This window comes from Octopus bimaculoides, chromosome 9 (genome assembly GCF_046866305.1).
Source record: "Octopus bimaculoides isolate indiv1 chromosome 9, ASM4686630v1, whole genome shotgun sequence".
Classification (NCBI taxonomy): Eukaryota; Metazoa; Mollusca; class Cephalopoda; order Octopoda; family Octopodidae; genus Octopus; species Octopus bimaculoides.
This window is the reverse complement of record NC_142936.1, coordinates 37,418,897-37,431,788: the sequence shown is the minus strand read 5'-3', so window position 1 is coordinate 37,431,788 and position 12,892 is coordinate 37,418,897. Positions and strand designations below refer to the sequence as shown.

At 37.4% G+C, this 12,892-nt stretch overlaps 1 protein-coding gene across 5 annotated transcripts in view; it reads right to left on the bottom strand.

Annotated features, from left to right (window-relative positions):
- The window catches only part of LOC106877348 (centrosomal protein CCDC61), a 118,054-nt gene that overhangs the window by 83,110 nt on the left and 22,052 nt on the right, over positions 1 to 12,892 (bottom strand). Inside the window, exon 1 of one of the 5 annotated variants that reach the window (XM_052970639.2) lies at positions 3,536 to 4,046. The exons of 1 other annotated variant lie outside the window; for it this stretch is intronic. The gene's annotated coding sequence lies outside the window, so the exon portion shown is untranslated. Of the gene's footprint in view, positions 1 to 2,933; positions 3,044 to 3,535; positions 4,047 to 12,892 lie in introns of those variants that run through there. 3 more of the 5 variants (XM_052970642.2, XM_052970641.2, XM_052970644.2) reach the window with 3 other exon arrangements.

The window sequence follows — 12,892 nt, the reverse complement described above, 5'->3', positions numbered from 1 at the left end:
TAACCATTCATCTATCCCTAGTTTCCTCATTGATCACCAGATAAGGGAGCAGGGCACCCTGTCAAAGGCTTTTTCCATGTCAATGAAAGCCAGGTACAGAGGTTTATCTTTGGCTAGGTATTTCTCCTGCAGCTATCTTACCAGAAATATAGCATTACTGGTGCTTTTCTCTGGCACGAACCCAAACTGCACCTCATCTAAACTGACTCGCTCCCTAATTAGTTAGGCTATGATCCTCTTCATGACCTTCATTACCTGGTCCAACAACTTGATACCTCTGTAATTGTTTGTGTCTAAAGCATCACCTTTACCTTTGTAGCAGCTGACTATGGTGCTGCTACACCAGTCATCGGGTATGACTCATTTGTGTATCACGTGGTTAACTATACGGGTGACTAGGCTATAGCCGACACTGCCAGAGATTTTGAGCATCTCTGCGGTGATTCCAGATGGGCCGGGGACTTTCCCTGTCTTCATACTCTTGATTGCTTTATATACCAAGGTACTGTCAATTAAGATAGCTGGTCCCTCTGTTGGGTTGACATTCGGCAGACTCTCTTTCTCCCATTCATTCTCTTTATTAAGCAACCTTTCATAGTGGCATCTCCAAACCTCTCTCTTTGCAGCTTCGTTTAGTCCAAGTGAGCCATCATCCATTCGGACACATTTCTCTCGTACATCACAATTCTCTCACACTGTCTTGCAACATGAAATACCTCAAGTCTTTGGTCCTCATGGCGCAAAACATTGGCAATTTTTTTTCTTATCTGCTTCTCCTCTGGCTAAGTAAACCTGTCTCCTAGCTTCCCTTTTGGCAGTTTGATACAATTCCCTGCTACCACCGTTCTTCCAGTCCTTCCAAGCCTGTTTCTTTTGTCTAATAGCCCTGTCAGCCAAATTGTTCCACCACCACGTTACTTTGGGTCGAGAGGGGACTTTGCACCAGCCACAGACCTGGTCAGTGGCTCTCAGCAGGATGTCCTGTAGAAACCTCCAGTAGTCTTCCACATTATGTGACGCTATATCCCCTTCTATTTCGGCGAAGGCTTCGAGTAACATGTCTCTAAATCTCTGTCCATTTGCAGGATCTTTAAGCTTCCAGACCCTTCTCCTCTGGGCTGGTCTATTTCTGGGCATCCATTTAGCCCTGATCCCGAAGTTGCTAACTACTAATCTGTGTTGAGGGGTACATTCTTCGCCTGGGAAGGTTTTGCCATTTATAAGCAGTCCTCTTTCCCTTTTTCTGGCGAGGATGTAGTCAATTTGGCTAGTGTGTCTGTCGGAACAGTAGGTGACTAGGTGACAGGCAGGTTTCCTGAAGTTGGTATTGCAAACCATAAGATCATTTGCATCACAGAACTCCAACAGTCTGGTTCCCTTCTCATTTCGGGAACCAAAGCCATAGCCTCCATGTACGCCATGGAAGCCCCCTGCATGTTGTCCAACATGTCTATTGAAATCACCAGCCACAAAGAGAAGGTCCCTGTCATTTGTCAACGAGGTAGTCTGCAATAGGGTGTCATAGTATGCTTCGCTGGATGTATAATGTCAGTGTGCATGTACAACAGAGTGTAAGCATCTTGAGAGAAAAACTGGGCATAAGAGGCATCAGATGTGGTGTGCAAGAGAGATGACTGCACAGGTATGATCATGTAATGGATATGGACAGCTGCGTAAATAAGTGCCAATCTCTAACTGTGGAGAGAACCTGTGGGAGAGGTAGATCCAGGAAGACATGGGATGAGGTGGTGAAACATGATCTTCTAATGTTGGGTCTTATGGAAGTGATGACAAGTGATCAAGACCTATGGCAACTTGTTGTGCTTCAGAAGACTCATCAAGCCAAGTGAAATCGTAGTTGTGGCTGGTGACACATAAAAGGCACCCACTATACTAATGGAGTGTAGGAAGGGCATCCAGCTGTAGAAACAAAGACAAAATCAGACTGGAACCTAGTACAGCTCTCTGGCTTACCAGTTCCAGTCAAACCGTCTAACCCAGTGGTTCTCAACCAGAGTCCATATAAGATTTTGGGAGGGGTCTATGCAACAAAATAGTAAATTGGAGATCCACAATAGTATTTTAATGGCTCCTAAAAAAAATTTGCTTCAGATGGATGTATTGGTATGTATCGCAAGAAACAGCTGGGATTATTTCTCTAATATTCTACATAATTCACCCTACACCAGTGAATGTGTGAAAAACAAAATAGAAATTTTGAAAGAAATATCTATGAAACATTTTTAAACATCAAATGGTTATGGGGGTCCACCAGAATAATATGATAACGAAAGGGATCCAGAGATAAACATTTTTTCTTTAATGGTTGAGAACCCCTTGTTTAACCCATACCAGCATGGGAAGCGGACGCTAAATGATAATGATGATGATAAGAGTGTAACGATGGATTTGCTGGCGATATATTGGTTTTCACTGAGATTACCTTGTACCTTGTAATATAAAGAAATACCAGGTGATGTGATTAGTGTGCGATGTACTTACCAGTTGATAAAATTACATGCGATGAATTTATAGCAAACCGTCCGAGAAAGTCATTGAAAGACCAGGTGGAAGTGATAAACAGATCGACAGGTTGATTGGCAGTTATTTCTAGCACCTAGAGGCAGGTTGTTACTGTTGTTAGCGTGTTTATTGTTTGAAAACTGGACATCTCGCAACCGATAATAACAGAATAATAGAAAAATAAACAAAGACCTGGAGCATAAATAATTTCTTGCAGAAATCTAATATTTATAAAGTAAGGAATTGTGTTAATGCCTTTCCGATAACATGGTTGTGATAAGTTAAACGATATCTTAACGGTATAATATTAAAATTGTATAAAATCTTCTGAAGTTCGGTTTAATCGATATCAACTTTTCGACTACGCTTCCAATTAAAATTACTTAGATCAAATGGTTAATGTCACTCACATCAATCTCAATTGTCCTCCAATATAAGTAAAAACTTTTCGAGGGGAACACCAGTTTCCCTTGGCTTGCAGTTTAAGGGTGTTTCCATTTGTATTTTGATTATTTCTTGGTTTCCGTTTTAATTACAAATTAATTTACAAAAAAATAATCTTTTGTAAATAAATCTATAATTTGAAATGAAGGTGCAATACAAAAATAAAGACGATATACTTATAACCCAACGGAAATGTTTGATTTGGGGATTAACAATTTGGCCATATATACAAATAATACGGTTTGTGCAGAACAGATATATAATAAAAACCATAGAAGTTATTATCAAGTCACAACTTGCCTCGGAGCATACAACTGTATATATATTAGTCAAACTAATACACCTTGATTGTTGTTGCCTCACCTGTCTGGTTTGCTTTTTGTGTTCTTTTTGTACAATTTTGAACCTATATATATATATATATATATATATATATATATATATATATATATATATAAATATAAAGAGGGGGAGAGAGAGAGAACATTGTGAATGCACGGTTAGGTTCATAAACCTGATTTAGTTTTGTTTCTTGGATTGTTAATATAGAGTTAGGGTGAACACATACCTGGTTTTGTTTTGTTACCTGAGTGTTTTTGTGTTGTTTTGTTTCTCACATCATCGATAAAGTAGCCCGGATATTTAAGAGACACAAAAATTAGTTATGAAGGTATCAACAATCCCAGGAACTTATAATTATGTCATCTTAGTAGAGCTGAATAAATTTTAAAAAGAAAAATGTAGAAATATGAATACTTTTAGTCAGTTATATTGTAGTAGGTTGATGGTTGATGTTTGAAGCAAGCGCCATATGCAGATAACAAGACGATTGTTCTGATTGGACAGAGACTGAACCTATGGAAGACTGTACACTGAAACTTAGTAAAAATTTACAGTGGACTTATAAAAACAGAGGAAACCTTTACCAAATATCTTTTATCAACTTTCGTGATTTGATTTTTTTTTTAATATGCCATCTTTTATGTTCCTGACTGGATACTAATTGTATGTCTATTTACTCAGTCGTTCTTTCAAAAAGATATCGGTAAGTACTGTGAAAGGTATGTTTTGTTGAGGAGGTCTAATAAGAACGAAAAGTGTCCGATGTTGTCTCCCGTACTTGACATAATGATTAAATGTGATGCAGCAACAAGTTTTATCTGTGAACAGGTCGCGGTTTCAAAGCGACGAAAATATTTGTTTAATGTTTACATCTTGAGCCGGAAATGAAAATCCAAAAAGAAAAATACTGGAATGTGTGTAAAACAATGTGTAGGAAACGAATATGAACAAAAAAATGCGCGCAAAGCAACGGGAGGGTGGGGAGAGGACTTCGGAAAATTCACAAGATCCGAGTTTTTCCCTCGTAACTTTTAGGAAAATGAGTTTTTTTTCAATGAAATTTTATAGAAATACCTTTCAAACGGCATACATTACGATTATAAAGAAATTTGTGGGGAAAATCTATTCCAAGGGGGTGAGGAGAGGACTTCGGAAAATTCACAAAATCCGAGTTTTTCCCTCATAACTTTTGGGAAAATGGGGGCTTTTTTCAATGAAATTTCAAGGAAATCTCAAAGGGCATACATTACGATTATAAAGAAATTTGTGGGGAAAATCTTTTCCAAAGGGTGGGGAAAGGACTTCGGAAAATTCACAAGATCCAAGTTTTTCCTTCATAACTGTATGTGTGTGTGTGTGTGTATACATGTATATATATATATGTGTGTGTGTGTGTATATATGTGTGTGTATATATATGTATCTATCTATCTATATATATATATATATATATATATATATATATAGACAGAGAGAGAGAGAGAAAGTAATAACGAGTGAATGAGAATAACGACGAAGGGTTTAAAAAGCGTAAAAATTATTGAAAGTGGGTAGAAATAAACACTACGTAGTGTAGTAGTAGTACTACGCTAGGGTATCTGTAGAAAGTTGAATGTCATTTCGAAATATAACAAGGAAAAATTCGGATCTTGGGAATTTTTCGAAAGTTCTCTCCCCACCTCAAGATTTTCCCTACAAATTACTTTATAGTCGTAATGTATGCCGTTTCAAAGGTATTTATATAAAATTTCATGAAAAAAAAGAAACATTTTCCTAAAAGTTGTGAGGGAAAAACTAGGATTTTGTGAATTTTTCGAAGTCCTCTCCTCACCCCCTTGGAAAGGATTTTCCCCACAAACTTCTTTATAATCGTAATGTATGCCGTTTGAAAGGTATTTCTATAAAATTTCATTGAAAAAAAACCTACTTTCCTAAAAGTTGTGAGGGAAAAGCTCGGATCTTGTGAATTTTCCGAAGTCCTCTCCCCACCCTCCCGTTGCTTTGCGCGCATTTTTTTTTTCATACTCATTTCCTACACATTGATTTACACCCATTCCAGTATTTTTTTTTTTTTTTTGATTTTCATTTCCAGGTCAAGATGTAAACATTAACCAAATATTTTGACAAATTAAATATAAATGTTGAAGTGAATCTAATGGATTTTTGTTTGTTCTTAAATGGCTTATAAACATCTTCCACGCTGCACTTGTAATAATATTAGTTATTGAAGTAATGTCTTTTTCTCACTTCATAAGTATTTTAATTACATATTTAGGTACTATTTATATTTCAATGCTAATTATTTGTAATGCCAGTTGTTTTCAATAATAATTACATTAAACATGTTTCCACTAAATTTTCTATTCTTTTGCATGACTCTTGGTAATTCACCATCGTCATCATCATCATTTAACATTCGTTTTCCATGCTGGCATGGGTTAGATCGTTTGACAGGGGCTGGCTAGGCAAAAGGCTGCACCAGGCTTCACTGTGTTGGCGTGTTTTGTTATGGCTTGATACCCTTCCTAACACCAACCACCTTACAGAGTGGACTGAGCGCTTTTTACGTGACACCAGTACCGGTAATTATACATGGTAATTTAGTTTTTTTAATATCTTTCAGTATTTACTTTGGTCCTGCTACATTCTGTGTTGAAATCCAGTCAGTATAGACTGTGTTTCACATTCCTCTGGGATAGACACACATGCACGCATACTCACACATACACGCACACACACACACACACATTCATACATGTGCTAGTACCAACATTTGGGATATTGGATTGGACACTCAATGAGATACACAGTCAGAACATCAAAACCAGAAAGACACTGATCACCACTGGCAACTTCCACATTACCAACATTACAACACTGATAAGATCTATATGAGATGAAGCGGTGCAGGTAGAGGCATAAGGTCAGTCCAAACAGCCTTTGAATGTCGCATTGTATCACTCAGACAACACCTGCTCAACAGTAAAGAAAGAAATGAGTACACTCCATGCATACTCAAGCTAGCATCATGCCAGCAAAAAGCAATGCATGGATACATATCCTGTAAGCTAGAAGGCAACAGCAGCATCGACAGAAAGAGTAGGGTCTACGTTAGATACATTACATCCCACCTAGTAAGATAAGCCTTCACTATCCACAAACAGGATATAGCTGCTAAATACCTCATAAACAAGACAAACAAAGATACCACCAAACCTCCACACTGTGATAAAAAAAAAATCAACTCTGTTATACCAGTGTGGAAGATATCACCAACATCAGCAGTAGCTGCCCCAAAATGTTTACAAGATGCTACCTGCCCCCGAGGCATGATATAGTTGCAAAGACTATTTACAATGCTATCCACATGATGGACTGCCCAGATGCATACATCAAAGGTTATGTCAAAACCTGCAGATATTCACACCTTTAAAAACCAGAAATACTGGTGGAACACTTGAAAACAAATATCAATTCAGTCAAACATAACAGACATGATATTGTTTTGTAGGACAGGGTACAAAAGTCATGCATTGTTGCAGAGGTCAGCTGCCCAATAGATGTGACTGTACAAGCAAAAGTCCAAGTAAAAGTGAACATTTATGGTAAATTAATACAGGAGTGACAGCTCTCTTACCCTGATTATAAATTCTTGTTTGTACCTATCATTATAGGTGCATTAGTTTATGTACCAACAAATTTGCACAAAAACCTAAAAATACTTGGTTTCACAAAGAAAGCACAAAAGAAACTGATACAAGTTCTCCAAATCCAATCTATTAGTGGCACAGTCAAAATTTGTAATTCCAAAAATTCTTCCTCTGAGTTTCTAATGTGAATAGATGTACACACTTGGATGGGTGTGTATCAACAGTTTAACCAACACACCATCTCAACCACATATTTACAAACACCGGAAACTCTCTGAACTCAAAAAGTCTTGTTGCTTTGTGAGTGACTGGCTTGAACTCTCTTCAGGAGAATTTAAATAAACCTTAGAGAAAAATCATACATGCATACATACACACAAACATATACATTCATTGCCACACAGATATATATATATATACATACATACAAAAAAAACACAAACAAACCACTACTACCATCACTAAATTATATCTCCACATGTAACTGATTCAACTGAGACAACTATGGAATATATTCAACTTAGAAACATTTTGAAATCATAATGCATTCAAGAATTTTCTACTTGTTTCAAAATGTCATCAAACAGGCCATTCTCAGTAAGATTAAAGAAATCTCCAAATGCTCAAACATTAAAAGTTATTGAAGATGTTGCTAGGGAACACATAGAATCATGTGATGTTAACTACTGGAATACTAATACTTTTGTGTACACTACTGCTACCACTCTTAAAGAAAATCTGGGAAGTTTGCAATATACTTGATAATGAAATTTACTGATACTAGATGGAAAATAATACTGCAGCCTTCATATGGATGGTTAACCCAGAAAATAAAATATAAGGGGAATAATGAATTCACACCTCACCAATTTTTTGCTGGCACTCCGTCGCTTACAATGTCGAGGGTTCCAGTTGATCCAATCAACGGAACAGCCTGCTCGTGAAATTAACGTGCAAGTGGCTGAGCACTCCACAGACACGTGTACCCTTAACGTAGTTCTCGGGGATAATCAGCGTGACACAGGGTGACAAGGCTGACCCTTTGAATTACAGGCACAACAGAAACAGGAAGTAAGAGTGAGAGAAAGTTGTGGTGAAAGAGTACAGCAGGGTTCGCCACCTTTTTTACCTATGGACTCCTTTGGTTCTTATTTTACTCAGATGGACTCTCCTAACCATTCAATGTTTAAAAAATTAATATTATAATTTTATAATTAAATATTATTAGGAACTGTAAAAAAAATTTGTTAAAATATTTTATGAATTCTAGATGTAAAACATTTATTGCTGATAAATTTTAACAAGAAAATTATGGTCCCCAGGTGAGAACCACTGCTCTAAAGCATGAACTCAGAATACTAAATAAAAAAGTTCACTATTGTACAAATAGTTTTGAGCATGCCAGTATAAGTCACAAGGTTGCTTCCAAACCATAAGCATTATATAAGGAGATAAGGAAGGAAAGCATTACCACTAAAAAAGACCCTTCTCAAGATGATCTTTAATCCTTCTGATCTAGATCTGGAGTGAAAAGAGAGATTTCAACCAGAATACATTATTGTTAAAAACAGTTAGGAAAGAATACTTTTATGAGTATTGACAGTAAAACATACACAATCAACCCCAAACTTTCGTTATAGCTGTATGCAAACTGCATAATGGTAAGACATTGGAAGAGACTTAATAGTTGGATACTGGTACAAGAGGTTGAATTTTTACAGAAATCCATTTCTGTGTATATTCAAAAGTACTCTGGGATGCCACATTAAATACTAAATTGTCTTACTATAGCATGAACAGATCTTGAAGCCAAGAATGAAACCACTGCCTTGATAGAAAACTATAGGGTCATTGCTTGCCAAAACATTAGATACAAACTGTACTTAAGCTTTCTCAATTCTTCTGGGATCATTGTGAGTCCAACAACATAGTGATGAGCCAGCAAATGGAAAGAAGGCTATGTGGTGATGTGCTGGAGAACTATTGATAAATAAAACTGCACTGTCTGAGGCAAGAAAGCACCACAGAAACCTTATAACAGTATGGCTTGATCATAGGAAAGCATTCAGTTCTATTGCTCATAGCTGCTGAAGCCTCCACATTTGGTAAAAGTGCCTGCTACCATAGTTACTGCTATTTAGAGGTTCACAAAGAACTGGACAACAGTATTCACATGTATAACTGAAAGCAGAAAAAATCATCAATAGTCTAAGAGAATATTCCAAAGAGATGGTCTTTCTCTAAATCTGTTTATTTTGTCATTAAATCATTTCTTCAACAAAAATCCATTGACTATATGTAAGGGTTTGCAGCTGCTAGATATACCAGAGTAACTTGTGGATGACTTGAAGATCTGTACTAAAAATGTTAACAATGCCAAAAAACAGCCTGAGTTAATAGCATTTTCAGATGATATCGGATTGGAATTTGGTCAAAAGAGGTATTCATATTTGATTGTTGAACTTGGAAAATCTGTCCCTCAAACCCAAAACCTGTGCATCGATAATTTCTTTATCTCTCCTCTTCCAAACAAAAAATACTATAAATATATAGGCATTGATGTAAACATCATACTAAGGTGCTAAAAATAAAGGTAGAGTGACCCAAGAATATTACACCAGAGTTAGAAAAATATGGCTGATGGAACACTCCTCTTACAACAAGACAATATCGCACAATGCATTTGCAGTACCAGTGCTGATACCAATATTTGGATGCTTGACTGGTCTGTAGAGGAAATTCACTCCATAGATATTAAAATCTACAAGATCCTGACATCAACTGGAAACGTCCACTAAAACAGTGATATCGGAAGGCTCTACTTAAGAAGAGATAAAGGAGACAGAGGGCAGCTTTTAAATGTCATATAGTCTCTCTTAGACAGCACCTGCTAAACATTGACAGCAAAAATAGATACATAAACCTAGTGTGGAAAAGCAAAGAGAACACCATCAGCAGTTATCTCCTTAAGAATCACTCTATTCCTGATGACTTCCTAAACAATCCCAAGTTAGCTGGACTAACATACCTGAAAGAAGACCTGACTGTGAAACAGTCTGCATGCCACAAAAAGTCTAATTTCTCGAAGACTTGAAGATTATGGTAACATCAACATGAAATGCAGCTTCACTTGGACTCATGACTGCTTCAATACATCACATTTTGAAGGAGAGGAGATTGCTACAAAATACCTAATAGACAAAAGAGACAGTGAAGCACTTGATACAATTAAAAATGTCAATTATGTCACATTTTCATGGAAGACATCATACATGTGATCATCAGCTACCCAAAAATGCCATCCAAATAAAGACTGTCCTGGGATAAATATAGAACCCTTCCCTTGTTATTAAATACATACATGAACATCAATACAAAGAATATTAGTAGAACATTCCCATCAAAACTTCTACCAAAGTACAAAATTCATAGAGGTTAGCTGCCCTGCTAATGTGAATATCTCTCTGAAAATCAAAGAGAAAAAGGATATCTACAGACAACTACTTCTAAACCTTCAACTCCTATGTCTAGATTATAAATTCATGTTTATACCAATAATAATTGGTGCATTTGGTTTTGTGAGTAAATGCCCAAGTGACAATCTGGATAAGCTGGGATTTTCAGAAATATAAATTAACCAGCTAACACACGCATCACAAATACAATCTCTATTACACTAAACATCTTTAAAAGGATCTTCTCTAAACTAAAACTGCATCTTCTGGTGTTTAAAACACACATACATTAGGTATGTGATATTGATAGTGTTTAAATTACTGAGCTACTTCTATTGCATATTCTGAATTTATTATATATATTCTGAATTTATTATATACATTCTGAATTTATTCTACTGATGCAGTGCCATTGCAGACCAGCAAATAGTTTATACACTATCTGTAAATAGTTCAGTCTTGTGATTTCTATTTTATTTTAGAAGTAACATGAATATGTGGTATTGATGATCCACAGCTACAGTGAAATACAATGTCTGATGCTTTCGTGATCACTTCTGGGGCTATTTTGTTTCACATAGCTCTGACATATATTGTTTTGTAACAACATGGTAGAGCTGACGACCATGTTCGGACCAAAGGAAACCATGGACATGCAACCTACAAGAAACTCTCAGAATCTTTCCAATTTGAACTTCCATAAGGCAAACTGGAAACAAATTGAGAAAGAGATCCTCAAACAAAACTAAAAGATTGCTTCAGGCTCACATTAGGCAAGAAGTTGAAGAATTTTTTGGCCCATGACACTCCATGGACCCTAAGTAAGGCATGTGTAAAGTTTGAATGAAATTGGTAGGCTAGTTCTCGAGTTTTTGTGATGCACACATACACACAGACAGACACACATTCTTAGTTTTACATATATAGATTACACTATTTTAAATTGCTTAATTAAAAACAAACTTGCTTTTAAGAAATGATTTCTTTATGTTGATAGACTGTCCTCTTCCAATGAACAGGTGGCTAATATATGACAGCTAGAGTGACAGGTAAATAGATAAATAAACATAGATAAACAGGTAGTCAGACAGAGAGACAAACAGACAGTTAGGTAGACAAACAGACAGTTAGGTAGACAAACAGATAGACAGGGTAGCAGGCAGGCAGGCAGGCAGGCAGGCAGGCAGGCAAGCAGGCAGGCAGGCAGGTAGACAAGCAAACAGGCAGGCAAACACACTGGCAGATAGACAGGAAGATAAATAGAGATGAATAAACAGGCACAGACAGACAAACGGGTAGATAGACAGACTAACAGACAGACAGACAAGCAAAGAGACACACAGGCATATAGGCTGGTATGTAGACAGACAGATGGACAGATAGGCAGGTAGACAGAGAGATAGACAGGGAAGAAGCAGGAGGTGGGCAGATAGATTAACAGACTGAGAGGCATGCAGATAGACCAACAGACTGGCACATAGACAGCTAATCAGACAGACAGACAGATCAACAGGACAACAAACAGACAGACTAACTGACAGACAGGAAGATATATTGTGTTATTCATATTGGCCATAAAAAACGAACATTTTCTGTTGTATTCTTTTATTTATATTGTATTTTACAATAGCATGCACGTGCGCACATGTGTGTGTGTGTGTGTGTTCTATAGTAAATTTATAACTCAGCCACAGATATTCCATTCCACAATGTCACTGAGATATAGTAGATTATCTATAAACAAGTTGTCAGACTCACACCAGCAGCTGTAGTTTGCAGTTTGTTTGCTAACTAGTTGGAGACAAAATTTGGCAAAGCAGAAGATTGGCTGCAGAAAAACCAGTTGAGATTTTAACAGTTTCACACTGATAATTATTTGTCGGTGTATCTTTGCTGACATACTGGCTTTGCAGCAAAACTGCTGTGTTTTAAACATAGGAATATATTGTATATTGAGCATGTAGATGTGTGTGTGTGTATGTGTGTGTGTGTGTGTGTGTGTGTGTCTCTCTCTCTCTCTCTCTCCCTCTCCCTCTCTCTCTCTCTCCCTCTCCCTCTCTCTCCCTCTCCCTCTCTCTCTCTCTCCCTCTCCCTCTCTCTCTCTAAGTATATCATCATCATCATCATCATCGTTTAACGTCCGCTTTCCATGCTAGCATGGGTTGGACGATTTGACTGAGGACTGGTGAAACCGGATGGCAACACCAGGCTCCAGTCTGATTTGGCAGAGTTTCTACAGCTGGATGCCCTTCCTAACGCCAACCACTCAGAGAGTGTAGTGGGTGCTTTTACGTGTCACCCGCACGAAAACGGCCACGCTCGAAATGGTGTCTTTTATGTGCCACCCGCACAAGCCAGTCCAGGGGCACTGGCAACGATCTCGCTCGAAAATCCTACAGGAGCCAGTCAGGCGGTACTGGCAACGGCCACGCTCAAAATGGTGCATCTCATGTGCCACCCGCACAAGAACCAGTCCAGG